The sequence below is a fragment of the Melanerpes formicivorus genome, unplaced genomic scaffold (genome assembly GCF_026170545.1).
Source record: "Melanerpes formicivorus ecotype bairdi unplaced genomic scaffold, bMelFor1.0.p_v2 SCAF_38, whole genome shotgun sequence".
NCBI lineage: Eukaryota > Metazoa > Chordata > Aves > Piciformes > Picidae > Melanerpes > Melanerpes formicivorus.
Window position 1 is genome coordinate 4,567,795 of NW_027142390.1, and position 17,974 is coordinate 4,585,768.

The window sequence follows — 17,974 nt, forward strand, 5'->3', positions numbered from 1 at the left end:
CAGCTTTCATATTCTTTGGAGGCCTGGAAGCTGAGCAAAATCTTCAGTTGGTATCCTGGAGTGCATTAAGAAAAGTATTCAGCAGGTCTAGGGAGGTTCTTCTTGCTCTCTACTCTGCCCTGGTGCATCCACACTTGCAATGCTGTGTCTAGTTTTAGGCTCCCCAATTCAAGAGAGACAGGGATCTGCCAGAGAGAGTCCAACAGAGAGCTACAAAGATGACTGCAGGACTTGGACATCTCTGCTGTGAAGAAAGACTGAGAGAACAGGGACTGTTTAGAGTATCACAGTATAACTCAGGTTGGAAGAGACCTCAAGGATCATCGAGTCCAACCTATCAACACAGACCCCATGACTAGACCATGGCTTTAAGTGCCACGTCCAATCCCCTCTTGAACACCTCCAGGGATGGTGACTCCACCACCTCCCTGGGCAGCACATTCCAATGACGAACAACTCACTCGGTGAAGAACTTTCTCTTCACCTCGAGCAGCTTGAGACTGTGTCCCCTTGTTCTGGTGCTGGTTGCCTGGTTTAGTCTGGAGGATAGAAGGCTGAGAGGAGATCTTATCAATGTCTATAAATATTTGAGGGGTGGCTGTCAAGATCAAGGTACCAGGCTCTTTTCAGCAGTGCCCAGCCACAGGACAAGGAAAAACAGGCACAAGCTAGAACACAGGAGGTTCCACCTCAACATGAGGAGAGACTTCTTTACGGTGAGGGTGAAAGAGCACTGGAGCAGGCTGCCCCAGAGAGGTTGTGGGGTCTCCTTCTCTGGAGGCTTTGAAAACCTACCTGGATGAATTCCTGTGTGACCTGCCCTAGGTGACCCTGCTTTGGTGGGGGGGTTGGTCTCACCAATCTCTGTAGGTCCCTTCCAACCCCTAACATTCTGTGATACCTCAGGACACACTGCTTGGAAAGAGACTGTGAACAAAGAGATGACATTTTATGTATGTGCCAAACCTCCTAGTGTAAAAAACATTGCAGACTTCCAAAGCCTTCACATTTCAATTATTTTTTCCTAAGAAAGCAGGTTTTTTTTTTATGAAATAGAAATTTGCACAGGAATTGATTAGTCCTGTTCCATCTGGGTGGGGAGGAACTACAGCATCCTACAACGCTGAACAAGATGTGCTAGCAGAGCTGTTAGTCCTTGAGCTCCCTGTCCTACAAGAAAGCTCTCTGTTGAAGAGCTGAGCAGGCTGGTGAAACGCTCCCTTTTGGCACTGTGCAGGTCCACAGAAGCTACTGAAATGGAAATCAGGTTCCCAAGCCATCACAGAGAGAGATTTTGATTGTGCCTTTGTCAAACAAGGGGAGGGAAATGGGCTGAAGGGTGCAGGGGAAATGGGGGTGAATGCCTTGAGACCGCCTATGGCAGCCTATAGAGTATTCTCCCAGTGAAACACCATTTCAGGGGCATGGAAAACAGGGTCACAAAACAGAAATAGGGATGAGACTTCTTGGCAAGAAACCATATTTCTGAGGGTTTATGGGGAAAGGGTGTAATTTGGTTATTGTGAAAGAGCAAAGCAGTCTTATCTGTCTGGCCACCAGCCTCTGGAAAAAAATATGATGCTGCATCAAAATCCCCCCATGTTCTCTTTCAGCACATTTGTTTTCATCAAGAGTTTTGGGAAGCAAGGTGGTGTGGGGTTTATCTCTTAAAGCTGTACTGCCTGTTTGGATGTTTGTTCCACATCAGTCAAAGCCCTGAGCAGGGAAGCTAATGTTCTTTATCCATCATCACATAGTAATTTGTTGTGCAGGACTTGCCTCTGAAGACAGAGAGGGCTTTATCCCTTTCCAAACTCTTGGGAGAGCTCTGAGCTTCACCTTTAGAAAGGACAGTTTGGGAATGGAATGGAATGGAATGGAATGGAATGGAATGGAATGGAATGGAATGGAATGGAATGGAATGGAATGGAATGGAATGGAATGGAATGGAATGGAATGGAATGGAATGGAATGAACCAGGTTGGAAGAGACCTTTGAGATCATTGAGTCCAACCTATCATCCAACACCATCTAATCAACTAAACCATGGCACCAAACACCCCATCCAGTCTCTTCCTAAACACCTCCAGGGATGGGGACTCCACCACCTCCCTGGGCAGCACATTCCAATGGCCAATCACTCTTTCTATCAAGAACTTCTTCCTAACATCCAGCCTCTTTCAGGTTGGGGATTTCTCCCCTATAGCTTTTATCAGAATGCCATGGATTTTTGGTATCACTTTTAATCATCACTTCTCCATCTGTTCTGAGATGTTTCATTGTCACTGTGCCCTCAGAAGCCTCTGGGCGCACTGTTTCTCTACCCAGTCTCAAGCAAAACCAGCCTAGGACTATGTGCCCAGTGAAACTGTCATTACTTGATCCTGGCCCACAGCATAATGCCTTTGCCTAGGAGATAATTGTTCTGAGATAATTGCTCTTTTACCTTTGAAGCCCAGGAAAATCTGTCACTGTTAGAGACACATGTGGAATGGTTTTTTGCTGTTTCTTAATGTATCTAGAAAGTGATTTCTATTGTAATGCTAACTGGTTTAACTCAAAATTCCAATTGCATCTTCACCAGAGCTGGGCTTCTGGATGATGAGAGGTGTTAAATACACAAGGTGTTGATGCATGCCATGCCATCCTGCCTCTAAGTGCAAAAACAGAGAAGCTAGTTGCTAGACTTTTCTGTGCCACAAGAAGACTGCCTAGCCCTAAAACTGCAGAAGAGCTTCAAATATATAAATAGGCAGAGAGGGACCTGGGGGTACTGGTTGATGGTAGGCTGAACGTGAGCCTGCAGTGTGCCCAGGAAGCCAAGAGGGCCAATGGCATCCTGGCCTGCATCAGGAACAGTGTGGCCAGCAGGAGCAGGGAGGTCATTCTGCCCCTGGACTCAGCACTGGTTAGGCCACACCTCGAGTACTGTGTTCTGGGCCCCTCAGTTTAGGAAGGAGGTTGACTTGCTGGAAGGTGTCCAGAGAAGGGCAACAAAGCTGGGGAGGGGTTTGGAGCACAGCCCTGTGAGGAGAGACTGAGGGAGCTGGGGTTGCTTAGCCTGGAGAAGAGGAGGCTCAGGGGAGACCGTCTTGCTGTCTACAACTCCCTGAAGGGAGGTTGTAGCCAGGCAGAGATTGGTCTCTTCTCCCAGGCAACCAGCACCAGAACAAGAGGACACAGTCTCAAGCTGCACCAGGGGAGGTTTAGGGTGGAGGTTGGGAAGAAATTCTACACAGAGAGAGTGATTGGCCATTGGGATGGGCTGCCTGGGGAGGTGGTGGAGTATCCATCCCTGGAGGTGTTTAGGAAGAGACTGGATGGGGTGCTTGGTGCCATGGTTTAGTTGATCAGGTGGTGTTGGGTGATAGGTTGGACTTGATGATCTTGAAGGTCTCGTCCAAATTGGCCTATTCTATTCTATTCTAATATCCTCCAAAAGCATGGTTCAGTACCTCACCAATGATGGTGCACTCAGGGCTAATTGTACTGTTGAATTATGTTAACAGAGTTTCAATGGAAACTTAGATGAAACTACAACTCCTGTGAGCTAGGGACCGTGGCTCTGGAAAAGATTCACTATCTGGAGCCTGCTTGTCTCCAGAGCTGTTTTTCTGTCCCTGGATCATCAGTAGATGAGCTATTTTTTTTCTCTCTTCTCCCCCACTGAGATTCAAGTGGAAAAAAACCATCAGAACTTGTAAATCTTGGTTTCCAAAATCTTATTTTGCCAACTCTGCTGAGCCCAGGCTCGCAGCATAAAGGACACTTCAAGAGACTTGGGCACTTAGTGAAATCAGTGGCTGCAATGTAAGGCACAGCTGAGCACAGAAGGAGGAGAAAACTTCATTTTGAGCTGCTTTTCCTCAGGGCACTTTGGCTACCTTAAAATCTTTAGATCAAAAAGTGTGGAAGAACAATGTGCCAGACAAAAGAGCGGGAGAAGTGCAGAGCACAAATGGCTGGGAGTGCTGAAGGAAAAATAATTCCTACTGTCCTGGAAGGCCCAGCACTTGCACACTGTAGAGGAAAGGGTGAAGTGCAGCTGGCCTGGACAACATCTTCTAGGGAATTTTTTCTTTTCCTTGGCCTGGAGTTTGGCACAAGGAGACAGAGGAGACATCCCTCAATCGGCCCCTGAAGGAGGAAAAGGAAAGCAAGAGATAGGAACAAGCTGTGGGCAATTTCAATTGCCTTAATTATTCAATTAACTTTACACCAGTGTGGGTGATGAGAAGATGGAGAATTCTGATAAAGAAGTGAACTCTTACTAGGGAATCCTCAGGACTTTTTGATGACTTGCCTGATAAAAGGACTGTACTGAAATGAAGACCAGAATCACTGCAGGAGGCTTTCAAGCGCTGGGTTCAAGAAAGATGGCAACTAATGCTTGAGAAAGAGGTTTCCTGAGCTTGTAGGCTAGCCTTGCATGGGCTTTCCTGCTTGCCAGGTATTGTTACTCTTTCTCAAGTATTTTACTCCCCCAGAGTGGAGTCAAATTGGGGTTCCTTACAGGCTGCACATAGAATAGAATAGAATTAACCAGGTTGGAAAAGACCTCCGAGATCGTCAAGTCCAACCTGTCACCCAACACCATCTAATCAACTAAACCATGGCACCAAGTGCCTCATCCAATCTCTTCTTAAACACTTCCAGTGATGGTGACTCCACCACCTCCCTGAGCAGCACATTCCAATGGCCAATCACTCTTTCTGTGAAGAATTTCTTCCTAACCTCCAGCCTAAACCTCCCCTGGTGCAGCTTGAAACTGTGTCCTCTTGTTCTGGTGCTGGTTGCCTGGGAGTAGAGACCAACCTCTGCCTGGCTACAACCTCCCTTCAGGTAGTTGTACAGAGCAATAAGGTCTCCCCTGAGCATCCTCTTCTCCAGGCTAAGCAACCCCAGCTCCCTCAGCCTCTCCTCACAGAGCTGTGCTCCAAACCCCTCCCCAGCTTTGTTGCCTTTCTCTGGACACGTTCCAGCAACTCAACATCTTCCCTAAACTGAGGGGCCCAGAACTGGACACAGTACACTCTAGTTCTCAAAGCCAGTGCACAGAACACTGCCCTCCTTTCAGAACAGTGACTGGGGAGAAGCAGCAACAGTGGATGGCTTTGGAGATGTGAGCCCAACCAACGATTGTGCCTGCCTTCACCAGCCCAGGTGACAGGATGAGCCTAGCCATGGGTGAATGAGCTGAGATGAGCTGCTTTGTAAGAGACCTGGGCAACCTTCACCTCTTGCAGTGCCCAGGACTGCCCACAAGCATCTAGCTTTCAGTCTCAGCTGCAGATGCCAGGAGGAGTTTGCATGCTGCCAGTACTGGGAGGGAGGGTCGGTCAGGCTCCCTCTGCTCTCCTGTGTGGCAACCCTAGGCTCAAGTACATCTAAATAGGGTTATCTAAAATGCACATGAATAGGGCACTTGGAGCCCTTAGCTTTGTAAATAACTATTTATAAAGGCTTTTGAAATGCAGCGATTCTGTCAGCACTGCTCTATTCAGACTTTCCACCCTCTTTGTTTCTGCTCTGTTACATAGAAGCAGCCATAAAGCTGTGCCCGAAGTAAAGCCTGGCATACCAGGGAGATGGTTTTGTGTAAGGCAGGGTCACCAGGTCATGGGGGGTTGACTCATCTATGCCAGAGGTGGAATGGTTGGCTTTTTTTGGCTTTGGGAAACTTGGTCACTTTGCAAGTGTGAGAAGGGAAGAGAAGGGAGGACATGCCTGACTTCTCTTATACATGGTAGTCTGAGAGATGGCAGACCCTAAACAGTGTGAATCTGTGGGTCTGCTGTGTTTAAAGGCTAGGGCCAAGCTGTGAAGGCATTTCTCCAGGAAGGGTGTTTTTACACAGCTCTGCATTGGAGTTGTGCAGGATGCTGCCTGGAAGCAGCATCACTGGAGGTGTTCAGGAGGAGACTTGATAGGGTGCTTGGTGCCATGGTTTAGTTGATTAGGTGGTGTTGGACGATGGGTTGGACACAATGATCTCAAAGGTCTCTTCCAACCTGGTCTGGTCTGATCTGGTCTAGTCTAGTCTATCTCTCTGCAGGCTCCTGAGTTAAAGGTGACTGTGGGTAAACAAATGATCTGGGCTTACCTTCCCATAAAGTTCTCAGCCCTTCCCCACATGCAGTTCTGTCTCTTTGGTGCTTGCCTTGAGACTTGCTCCAGCTGTTGTTCCTGGCTTCCTGTTCCTTCTTCAGGGTAATGGAAGATGAGAGCCTCTCTGACTGTACTTTTGTAAGAATTGCTTCAGGATGCTCTACAATTTCAGCTTATGTACACAGTCTTGAGGAGAGCAGCACTGGATGTTGCTGGTGGAGAGGTAGGACACATGGTAGCAGGGAGTGCAGTGCAAGCCCCTGCCCAAACACATCACTCCTGGGTGAATCCTAACCCGTGAGGTTTTTGGGTAGCTGTTTGCCCAGAGGATGCTTAGGTTTGGGAAATACCCTGCAGGCATAGGGGCCAGCTGGCTAAGCTGTAAAGGAGATGGAGCTTTCAGCATGCAGGAATTGAGAGCTGAGAAAATATTTGCCCTGCAGGAAGGGTTTGAGAAAAGGAAAAAAGTTCTTTCTGCAGGTAGTTTCTTGTTCTCTCCCCTTGTAAAGCAGTGGCTATAAAGAAACCAGGATGGTAGGGGATGATAAGAGGTAGCTGCTCAAGTCAGAAGGGGAACTGCAAACGCAGGAATCCCAGTCTCACAGTACTAAAATCCAGGAGCACTGTAACAGGGCCAAATGGCAGAGAAGCACAGAGTGCTACTGGGATGTCCTTACTGCACTGAGATCTGTTACACCTCTGCGAAGACCCTGAACCCGAAGGCGGCGTTGATCAGGAAGCTCACCAGCATGAGGTGAGTTTGTAGTCATAGTATCATAGTATCATTCAGGGTTGGAAGGGACCACAAGGATCATCTAGTTCCAACCCCCCTGCCATGGCCAGGGACACCCCACACTAGATCAGGCTGGACAGAGCCTCAGCCAGCCTGGGTTTAAACGCCTCCAGGGACGGGGCCTCGACCACCTCCCTGGACAACCCATTCCAGGGCTTCACCACTCTCATAGTGAAGAACCTCCTCCTCACATCCAGCCTGAATCTCCCCATCTCCAGCTTCATTCCATTCCCCCTAGTCCTATCACTACCTGAGATCCTGAGAAGTCCTTCCCCAGCCTTTCTGTAGGCCCCCCTCAGATACTGGAAGGTCCCCTCATGCCCACCCATAAGATAAAAACCAAGGGGAAATAGGTTCACCTAGAGCAACACCCACCTCAGAGCAGAATTCTCTCAAAGGGCCAGCACCTGTTACAGTGACTCAGGACAGCCTAGTAAAGGAGAACCTCACATCTGAGCTATGGTTAGCTATTTGAGAAGAAAAGCATGCTCTGGATTTCAGTTAGCAGGTGACATACTGCCAGAGCAAGATGTTAATATATACATCTTAGTACATCATACATGTTAGCACATCAACCTGGAGGTGACAGGGAGCTTAGGATCCACCTTGACCTGGTAGCACACATGCAAGTTAACAAACACGTATTAAGAATCCATGTTTCCCCTGTGACTACGCCGCAGACAGTCTAGCCTGTAGGAACAAGCTTTAACAAAGGACCTCTGCAGTGTGTGAATGACTGGAAATACCTTCCCCAACACCAGATCAGCTCCAATGCAGGCCCCATATTAGAAGCCAAATTTTAGGTAAGCTAGGGATAATTTTAGGACCCTATGTATAATCGGATCAGGGCTGTGCCGCTTTACGCTCCACTCGGGCAGAATAGCGGCAGTACTAACACAGACAAGATTTCAAATCTCCAAAGGCAGAAACAGCTTGATAAAGTGCAAGGAAAAAAAAGCAAACTGAGTTTAGGAGCAAGAACATACTCTGGTTTTACAATAATTGAGTTATGCAACACCCATTCTCTGGGTAAGTGAATTACGTGAATATGAAGGCAAATTTCTTCCAGCTTTGATTCAAGTTGTTCACGTGTCCCCAGGTCCAGGCTTCCAGTTTAAACCAGCAGCATTCTTCTGTGACTTTGTCTGGGAAAACCACAAGTGCCTATTTTCTTCCCAATGAGATCCCTCAGCATTGATTTGTCTCCACAATCCTCAGCAAAGCTTCAGAGGAACACGGTGTGAGTTATTACTGCGACAAGTACCTGTGCCGTGGGAGCTGCACGCAGTGCATCCAATAAAGCTCCTCTGAGCTTGCAGCATGCAAACAAAACAGAAGCTGCTGGGTCACCCAAGTTCTATCACAGTATCACCAAGGTTGGAAGAGACCTCAAAGATCATCAAGTCCAACCTATCACCCAAGACCTCATGACTAAACCATGGCACCAAGTGCCACGTCCAATCCCCTCTTGAACACCTCCAGGGACGGTGACTCCACCACCTCCCTGGGCAGCACATTCCAATGGCTAACAACTCTCTCAGTGAAGAACTTTCTCCTCACCTCCAGCCTAAACCTCCCCTGGCACAACTTGAGACTGTGTCCTCTTGTTCTGGTGCTGCTTGGGTGCCTGGGAGAAGAGACCAACCCCCTCCTGGCTACAACCACCTTTCAGGTAGTTGTAGAGAGCAATGAGGTCTCCCCTGAGCCTCCTCTTCTCCAGGCTAAACAACCCCACTTGGGATGAAACAAGAGAGCAGAGGCTCCCAGTGACAACACAGCCCACCTGACCCTTCAGTGGCAAATGGGGATCTCCAAAAGCTCACAGGCATCTCTCAGCCATCTGCAGAACACCACTTACACTCTGCCCCCTGGTATGCATAGCCCATGTGAGAGGATTTTGCTGTAAATCTCTGAAGGCTGGCTAGACCCTGCAACCTTCACTACCTGCAATCATGGATGAAGTTAGGAGGCCCACAGAAAAGGGGAAGAGTATGGTCTATCTGCCCTCAGCTTGAGACAAGCTCAGTAAGGAAAGAGAGGGGAGCAGGAAGGATTTTGTGTAAACCAGAGGTGAATTAAGAGCACACATGACAGGCGAGAAGAGGTTTCTTGGACTGCAAGCCCCATGCAGGCCTCTTTTCAAGTGCTAGTCCGCTCTGCACAACTGTCTCCATCTCCCCAAAACAGCAGCAGCTGGCAGAAGCTGCCACATGCTTGCCTCTGTGTATTTACCTGCCCTCCAGGAGCATACAGGCAGCTGCTGTCAGGAGCACCAAGCAAGTGGAATGACCTGGCAGTGCCTCTCACAAGGAAACCTCTGCTCCCTCCCTTGAGGTAACTGCCCTAGGGCAAGACGTGCCAAATGCCTCCCATGGGACAATGCTGCAGCAATTCAGTTTACACCACAATCTTATCAGTGAGGAGGCCTCCCCTCTTCACAGGTGGCCTCTTAACCTGGCTCATGCCCTACCTAGGGGCTGCTCCCCACTCTCTGTCTCTCCTTTACCACCCCAGCTTTCACAGCATTTTCTTTCCCTTTCTCATACAATTTCCCTAACCCCAGCATTCTTTTCCCCTGGTCTCCTGTTCTTGGAGGAGCCTTTTTCTCCTGTCTGATGTTGATTGTTATTGCTTCTTCTCTGTAAATGCACCCACCATGATCTTTGCTTCCACAGAGAGAGAAGTTATAGGTTCCTCATACTGGTTATGGAACCTGTTTGGCAAGGATTCTGCAAAAGAGTGGATTCTCTTCCTGTCCTGGGAGGTTGTGGGCCCCACAGTACAGGCAGACTGCTGATCTCAGCAGAAAACACTAGAAGCTTAAAAAGCAAACAAGAAACAAAGTTCCAAATCCCCAAACATCCTTTCCTGAGGCTGGAGAAAAGCCCTTGCCTGGCTAGCCTGCTGGGTTAAGAACTACATCACATCCCACAGCTGGAATGCTAATTAATTTTACAACTAATGAACTGGTGAGAACCTATTCACCACAGTGGAGATTGGAAGAAAGGCACAGCTTTGATGCACAGTGCCAGTTTCCCCAGTGGGTAGACAGAATATCCCCAAAGCCACATGCTCTTGTTTTGCTGTGCTACTAGGTGAGGAAGCCTTTCACATCAAGATGAGCCTTTCCAAGTGATCAGCCCTCCAGAGACACCTCTCAAGGGCTGGGGATCAGCTAGGGCCAGTGATTCCCCACAGGTTGAGGAATTGAGGGGGATAACTCAGCCAGCAGGGCAGGGCTCACCAGCCAGGGCTCCATCCCACAGGCCAGAAGCAAGACCAGCAGCCAAGCCTGGGGATGGCAACCAGGGTCAACAGAGTCCAGATGATGTGGGATAAGGCAGGTCAAGCTGCAAGGTCAGAATCAGCTTTAATGACAGTAACCAGAGGAGTCACAGTCCAGTAATGACCAGTCAAGTCCAATGCCAAACTGGGAAGTCAGTTCATGAGTCTGGATCCCAGTTCATGGCCAGGCACAGCTGTATGGAGTGACAGAGAGGTACACCTGTATCATAGCTCAGGGAGCAATTGAAAGTCGTGGGCTGAGCTTAAATGGGGCCCCAAAGCCCAGGAGCAGGAGAGTGAGTGGAAGCCCCAGGGCCTGCTCCTCAAGGCATTGAAGCCCTGTCAGGTACACTCTGGGCCCTGACACTTCATCTCTGCAGCCTTGGCCAGCGCTACAGCCAGCCACCAGGAGAGACAGCTGCAGGTCCCACACCAGCTAAGTACAAATGCTCATGCCAAGTAACTGGGGACCAGACCTTCTGCCTCTCTGCATTTGCCCAGAGGTTACAGATGGATTTTGCCATTGCCCCCCTTAGCTGCAAACTCCACATGCTTCACAACAGACAAAGTTTCCTTGTCTTCCTCCCTCAGAAATGAGAGATGACAACCCATGCTGCAGAGCAGTCCGTGCTTAAGGTATTGAAAGAAGACACAGCAATAACCAGGAACTGCTTTCCTCTCCACATGCTGATGTGCCTTGGGGCAGAGAAAAGCAGCTGCAGGAGCAGGGTACCTCCCAGACCATGGGTACATCAGCACAGAGGCAAAGACAAACAAAGATGCAGGAAGTGATTATACCTTCAGATAACAGAGCTGCAAAGCTGAGTAAGCAATTGGTTACTTGAGTACATCCCTAAAGCGTGGGGCTTGCATCAGAGACAGACAACCTAAACCAAACAACCCAACAGTTGCAGTTGTTCCTTCCAGCAAGGGCAGTTAAATTATCTCCTCTGATGATACTGCAAAAGCAGAACATGTGGGGTAAGAGAATAGAATAGAATTAACCAGGTTGGAAGAGACCTTTGAGATCATCAAGTCCAACCTATCACCCAACACCATCTAATCAACTAAACCATGGCACCAAGCACCCCACCCAGTCTCTTCCTGAACACCTCCAGTGATGGTGACTCCATCACCTCCCTGGGCAGCCCATTCCAATGGGCAATCACTCTTTCTATCAAGAACTTCTTCCTAACACCCAGCCTAAACCTCCCCTGGTGCAGCTTGAGACTGTGTCCTCTTGTTCTGGTGCTGGTTGCTTGGGAGAACAGACCAACCCCCAGCTGGCTGCAACCTCCCTTCAGGTAGTTGTACAGAGCAATAAGGTCTCCCCTGAGCCTCCTCTTCTCCAGGCTGAGCAACCCACAGAGTGACAGTCATATTAGAGAGGCTGGAGGCTGGCCAAGACACAAGTCCTCCCCAGCCCCCTTCATATTTCAGCAGAAGTTCAGGCTTTCAGGAGCACCACGGAATGCTCCTTTCCGGCTGATACTTAAGTCAGGCCTCAGAGCGCAGCCAAGAGCGCGCTCCACAATAACTGCTTGTGTCCACTAATCAAAACCAGAGAAAGCTTTCCATGCTGCTGCTGAGTTTTATCCCTGCCACGGTACTCTCTGACCCTGTGTCAGAACATACAAGCTCACAAGCAGAAAGACTTAATGAAAAGCATGCAATGGCCAGAGACCCTGCTGCCAGGGGAGGAGGGGAAGAGAGAGAAGGAGAGGCAAAATATATCGAATGGCTTAGAGAGAAGAAGCATGTGCACTTCCCAGCAGAGGAGACGGTCCTTTAAGCCATCCCACTTGGGGGAGCTTCCCCTAACTCTGACACTTCCTTGAAGGCAAAAGATAAACAGATCCTGGGGCCAGTATAAGGGCTGTGCAGCTGCACAAGTCTCTCAGAAGGTCCCTTTTGTATTGCCTTGGCTTGCTCGTCAAGCTCAGAGGGAAGGTTAAGCTGAAGTCACCTGCTCCCTGATTCCCTGTGCATGCAGAACTGGCTGTACAAACACACTCCAGCTATCACAAAGGGACAGGCAGGTTCTGCTAGGTATGGAATTGGTGAAGTCAGTCTTTTTATAGTTGAGAATAAAGGGGAAAGACCTGCAGTTTTGCCTTCAGAAAAACAGATTTGGGAATACACATTTCTTTGATACAAGGTCTAGGTAGACTTGGCATTAAGCTGGCCCTCAAAAATCCCTCTGAAGAGTTGTCAGGCCTGCTGCTACTAGAATTTGGAGAGACTTTGTCTTCCCATTCTGAGAAAACCAACATCCAGCATTGGTCCTTTGGGTTGCTTGTGCTCAAGAGCAATCAGAGCAGTAAGACATGCCCACACCTTCCAGCTCAGAGCTTCTTTTTCATCACCAGTTCCTACCCTACAGTTCCCTACAGGGAAGCATTCCTCTTTTACAGTCAGTTTTCCTTCCTTTGAAACCAAAGGGAACACTTAGAAAGTAAAACTAATGCTATGCTAGAAGCACAAAGATCCCCTTCTCAGAAGAGCAAAATGAGCGATCGTGACTCAGACATGGGGCTGTAACTTCCTCATCCTATTACTCAAACCTTTGACCTCCAACATTTCCCCATTTCTCTGGGAGGGTGTCATAGGTCTAGCTGATCTCACAATCTGTTGCATCAATCTCAGAGATCTTAGCACTTTTCAGCTTTGCCAACTCAAAAGCATGCATAAGCAGTTAGGAATTCAAAAGCTTCACACTGTTACTGTGACTTTCTTCGACACAGGAGAGATTTGGGAGAGTGGGGAGGAGATGGCAGGGCAGTGGCTGGGTGGAGAAGGCAGTGTCACGTTTACAGACTGCAGCCAAACATCCACCATAAGCTCCACAACAATCCACAGGCTCCAGGGACCCCACCCCTCCAAGGCAGGCCAGAGAGGTTCCTGGTAAGGGAAGGTACTTCTTCCTACATAGATGCATGTAGGTAAGTGGAAATCCATTTTATCACCTTGTGGTTAGCCTGGAGTTCACCAGTTGTTGGGAGGATCAACACATTCATAGTGCTGTGATGTTCTGATATTGGATTACAAGACTGGCAGCACCTTCAAGTTCAGCAAGTCAAAGGAAACTGTTGGGGGTTGGTTTAGTCACTAAGATTAAAATAGGTAACAGGATTAGAGACACATGAAGCCAAACTCTAAAAACAACTACAAATGAACCTTTAGAGTGATGTTGAAGGTTGCTAACAGTTAGTAAGTTTTAGTAAGCATTCGAATAAACACTCAACCAGTCAACCAGTTTCACTGCAGCCTCTCACTGTAAGACTCTGCTTGGGGCACAGGGCACTTCAGGAGACTCAAACTGCCCTTCATAGCCTACAGTCATTCAAGGATCACAGAGATTCAAAAACACTAATCTCCCAAATCTCAGGTCAAAACAAGAAAGAGGCTGGACCTCCCAGTCACAAGATCAGTCTCTGTTCTGCCTCCTTCAGAAATACCAGCACCCCTCACGCAGTTATCCCTGGCCTAGGCAGAGAGGACTCCACCACCTCCATGGGCAGCACATTCTAATGGCCAATCTCTCAATCTCTCTTTCTGGGAAGAACTTCTTCATAACATCCAGACTAAACCTACCCTGGCACAGCTTGAGACTGTGTCCTCTTGTTCTGGGGCTGGTTGCCTGGGAGAAGAGACCAACCCCTACCTGGCTACAACCTCCCTTCAGGTAGATGTAGACAGCAAGAAGGTCTCCCCTGAGCATCCTCTTCTCCAGGCTAAACAACCCCAGCTCCCTCAGCCTCTCCTCACAGGGCTGTGCTCAAGGCCTCTCCCCAGCCTTGTTGCCCTTCTCTGGACACCTTCAAGAGTCTCAATGTCCTTCTTAAACTGAGTGGCCCAGAACTGGACACAGGACTCCAGGCATGGCCTAACCAGTGCTGACTACAGGGCAGAATGACTTCCCTGCTCCTGCTGGCCACACTATTGCTGACCCAGGCCAGGATGCCATTGGCCTTCTTGGCCACCTGGGCACACTGCTGGCTCATGTTCAGCCCATTGTCAACCAGTACCCCCAGGTCCCTTCCTGTATAAACACAAGTTACCAAAACAGCAGTCAGCCCTATGGCTTTTTCTTGTCTCTATTTTTACTCAGCTGAGTTTCCAATGACTTCAATTTTAACCCAGTAAACTAGACTGAGCTGAGCTTTGGGGGGAAGTGTTCAGGAAGAGACTGGAAGAGGCACTCAGTGTCCTGGTTTGTTGATTAGATGGTGTTGCATGACAGGTTGGACTCAATGACCTTGAAGGTCTTTTCCAACCTGGTTAATTCTGTGTGACTCTGTTACCACTGCCCACGCCTTTGGCTGAGGTCCTTGGTAATCTCTGGCCATGACCATTCTCTCCCACCTGGTAAAACAGCTCCCAGTGGGTGTCTCTTCCAGCAAAAAGCCAGCTTATCTCACAGCTCTTACATTTCCAGACTGGTCTGGAGACAACAAATTCACATAACCTTAAGACAACAGCCAAGGCTGAACGTCACTGAGCCAGCTCTCAAGATAAAAGCCTCTGCAGCTGGAAGGAAATCATATTGTGACATATGCTCATGTTGGGAGCTTTAATGAAAACAGCTCACAAGAACTGAGGAAAGGAACAGCAGTGGAAGGAGAAGCTTCTGATCATACTGCTACCAAAAGGAATACTTCAGCAAGCCATGACCTCAGCATGAAGCCTCTTCATAAATCAACCTCTGCCTCACATCTGGGTATAAGCTACCACTCCACGTTAATACAGACATACCAAGGCATTGAACACACACAGCTTACAACTGGCTTTGATTGCCAGCCACCAGCTCAGAGTGATGTGTAAGGAAAACAGCATCAAGGAGAGGGGGAAAAGGATTGCTGCAGCCTAGCAATGTTTATTCTGAAGAGTACTGAATGCCTTTAAAAAGGCTATTTTTACATTTATGGGTTTGAAGAGGGCAGCAGGAATGTTCATCTTGGTCTCCTGCCTCAAAACCTCCTTGAAATTCATCTGATGGCCCAAATTTCCTCTGTCTGAGATAGCAAGACAGTTTCTTCAGAGTCTTCAAGTGACAGAAGGAGCCCTGTATCCCCTTGGCCAGTGGTGCCAGCAGCTAAACAGTCAGTTTAAAATCCATGCACCTTGTTTCTAGCTTACATTTATCTAACTTGAGTTTCTAGCTGCTGGCTCACATTGAGCATTCATCTGGTTTTCATCCATACACAGGCATCACTTTACCCAGTGAAAGTCACCCCTACATTCAGGCTGACACAGTAAATGAGACTCAACAGGAAGAGAAGTACTGTGCACCCCACTGCACGTGCAAGGATGCCACAGAAGTCAGACAATCGAGTCCAGAAGTAACATTCACTTTGTAAGGCTCGCTTATGGCTATAAAGATTCCGCTCAGGACAAACATCATCCCCCTAGCAACCTCTTTCTGGAGCTTAGTATCACAGTATCAGTCAGGGTTGGAAGGGACCACAAGGATCATCTAGTTCCAACCCCCCTGCCATGGGCAGGGACACCCCACACTAGATCAGGCTGCCCAGAGCCTCAGCCAGCCTGGGCTTAAACACCTCCAGGGATGGGGCCTCAACCACCTCCCTGGACAACCCATTCCAGGGCTTCACCACTCTCATGGGGAAGAACTTCCTTCTCACATCCAGCCTGAATCTCCCCACCTCCAGCTTCATTCCATTCCCCCTAGTCCTATCACTCCCTGAGATCCTGAGCAGTCCTTCCCCAGCCTTCCTGTAGGCCCCCTTCAGATACTGGAAGGCCACAATTAGGTCACCTCGAGGCCTTCTCTTCTGCAGACTGAACAGCCCCAACTCCTTCAGTCTGTCCTCACAGGAGAGGTGCTCCAGCCCTCTGATCATCCTCCTGGCCCTTCCCTGGACACCTTCCAGCACCTCCACATCCCTCTTGTAATAGGGGCTCCAGAACTGGATGCAGTACTCCAGGTGGGGTCTCGCCAGAGCTGAGTAGAGGGGGAGGATCACCTCCCTCGACCTGCTGGCCACACTTCTCCTGATGCAGCCCAGGATCTGATTGGCTTTGCAGGCTGCAAGTGCACATTGAGAGCTCCTGGTGAGCTTCTTGTCCACCAGCACCCCCAAGTCTCTCTCCTCAGGGCTGCTTTCCAGCCAGTCACTGCCCAGCCTGGATTTGTGCCTGGGATTGCCTCGACCCAGATGCAGGACCCTGCACTTGGTCTTGTTGAACCTCATGAGGTTGGCTTGTGCCCACCTCTCCAGCCTGTCAAGGTCCCTCTGGATGGCCTCCCTTCCCTCCAGCGTGTCTGCTGCACCACACAGCTTGGTGTCATCAGCAAACTTGCTGAGGGTGCACTCAGTGCCACTGTCCATGGCACCCACAAAGATGTTGAACATCTTTCTGAACTGGTGGCCTGAAGCAGCCAGCCAGGCAGGTAGTAGCTGACTACTTTTAACATTGCTCTTGAATGACTGCTGTCATCAGCCAGAGTTTGCATGTAAGGGAGTGCAATAAAAGACGAGTGCCATCGAAGCTGCAGGGAAACCATTTTGTAACCATTTCCCAGGGAGAGCCCTTTGTGGGCAGAGGTAAGGACATGTATCCCCTAGCAGCTCTACACTGCATGGTTCTGCTGTCATCCCAGAGCCTGAACTTGCTGCTTAGTGCTGTGTTTGAGAAATGAAGGCAGATTTACCACTTACCTAAGGATCTGGGACAAGCCTGAACAGCAATCAACTTCCCCAGCTGAGGAGTCTCTTGTCCCATGACACAGGTTTTCCAAAGGCACAACAGAACCAGCTGAGACCAAACTGTAAATCAAGAAGTTTGAGAATGTGAGAGTCCCATAGGACTTGCAAGGGCATAAAAGAGGCAGAAAGGGAGAACCCAGGTCTCTCTGTGACCTGCAGCACCATGGTTCGTCTCCAGGACAGCAATGCTGCTCGCAGCCACGGTGGGTAGCCAAATCTGCAACAGCAGCATCACAAACTGCCTGGCACCCCACACAGCAACAGCACAATGGAGGAAGCAGCCAGCACAGCCAAGCAGCACCAATTGGCATTATCTTAACAGGAAAGGCTGTAACCTGTGTCAGAGCTGCTTTCTGCATGGTTCACTCATTCCTGTCATGAAGGCAAGAGCAGCTGGAGCAGGTGAGGGCAGACAGTTCTGGCCAGGGCCTGCCCAAAAGGCACCTGCAGCTCTATATCAGCACCCTGAAGCAGCAGACCCTTGGACAGTGGCAAAGGAGTGCTACAGTCTTGGAAAACCAGCTGCCAGGGTTTGCTGTCCCAGTCACAGCCTCAACACAAGCCATGTTGGCAAGATGAGGTTTGGCAAAGGGAGCATGCCTGAGTGTTGAGATTATAAATTTCCCCACTCCAGGCCAGAGGGAAAGCAAAGAGCAAAACTTAACCAGCCCACTACAGTTAGCTGTGCAGTTAGAGCAGGCAAATCTGTTTTCCTTATGTCTGCTGTCAAAATCTGGGGGATTTTTTTTCCTGAGAGTGGAACTTGTCTGTCAGATATAGGCAGCACGTCTCTCCTGTGCCAGCCAGTCTCTCCCAAATGACAGTCTCTCTTTTTAACTCCAGGTACATCTTAGTGCAGAAGAGGTTCTGGACAGGACCAGCTCTTGGATAGCTGGGACTCCCCCACCTCCAAGCTCTGGAGTCAAGACAAAGTCAGTCCTCCAGGTAGACTGTGCGTCAGAGCCTAGGAAAATTCCTGCTTTCCACTCTGCTTGAGGCAAGCACACACACATCTTCCAGATGCAGCTGTAAAAGCCAGCAAACCTGCTCCAGTCGG

The 17,974-nt window shown here is 49.1% G+C and overlaps 1 long non-coding RNA gene across 1 annotated transcript in view; it reads right to left on the bottom strand.

Moving 5' to 3' along the window:
* Nucleotides 1–16,954, bottom strand: part of LOC137450913 (uncharacterized) — a 75,561-nt gene extending 58,607 nt beyond the window's left edge. Inside the window, exon 1 of the long non-coding RNA XR_010989684.1 lies at nucleotides 16,870–16,954. This is a non-coding gene — a long non-coding RNA (uncharacterized lncRNA). The remainder of the gene's footprint in view (nucleotides 1–16,869) is intronic.
* Nucleotides 16,955–17,974: the final 1,020 nt, after the last annotated feature.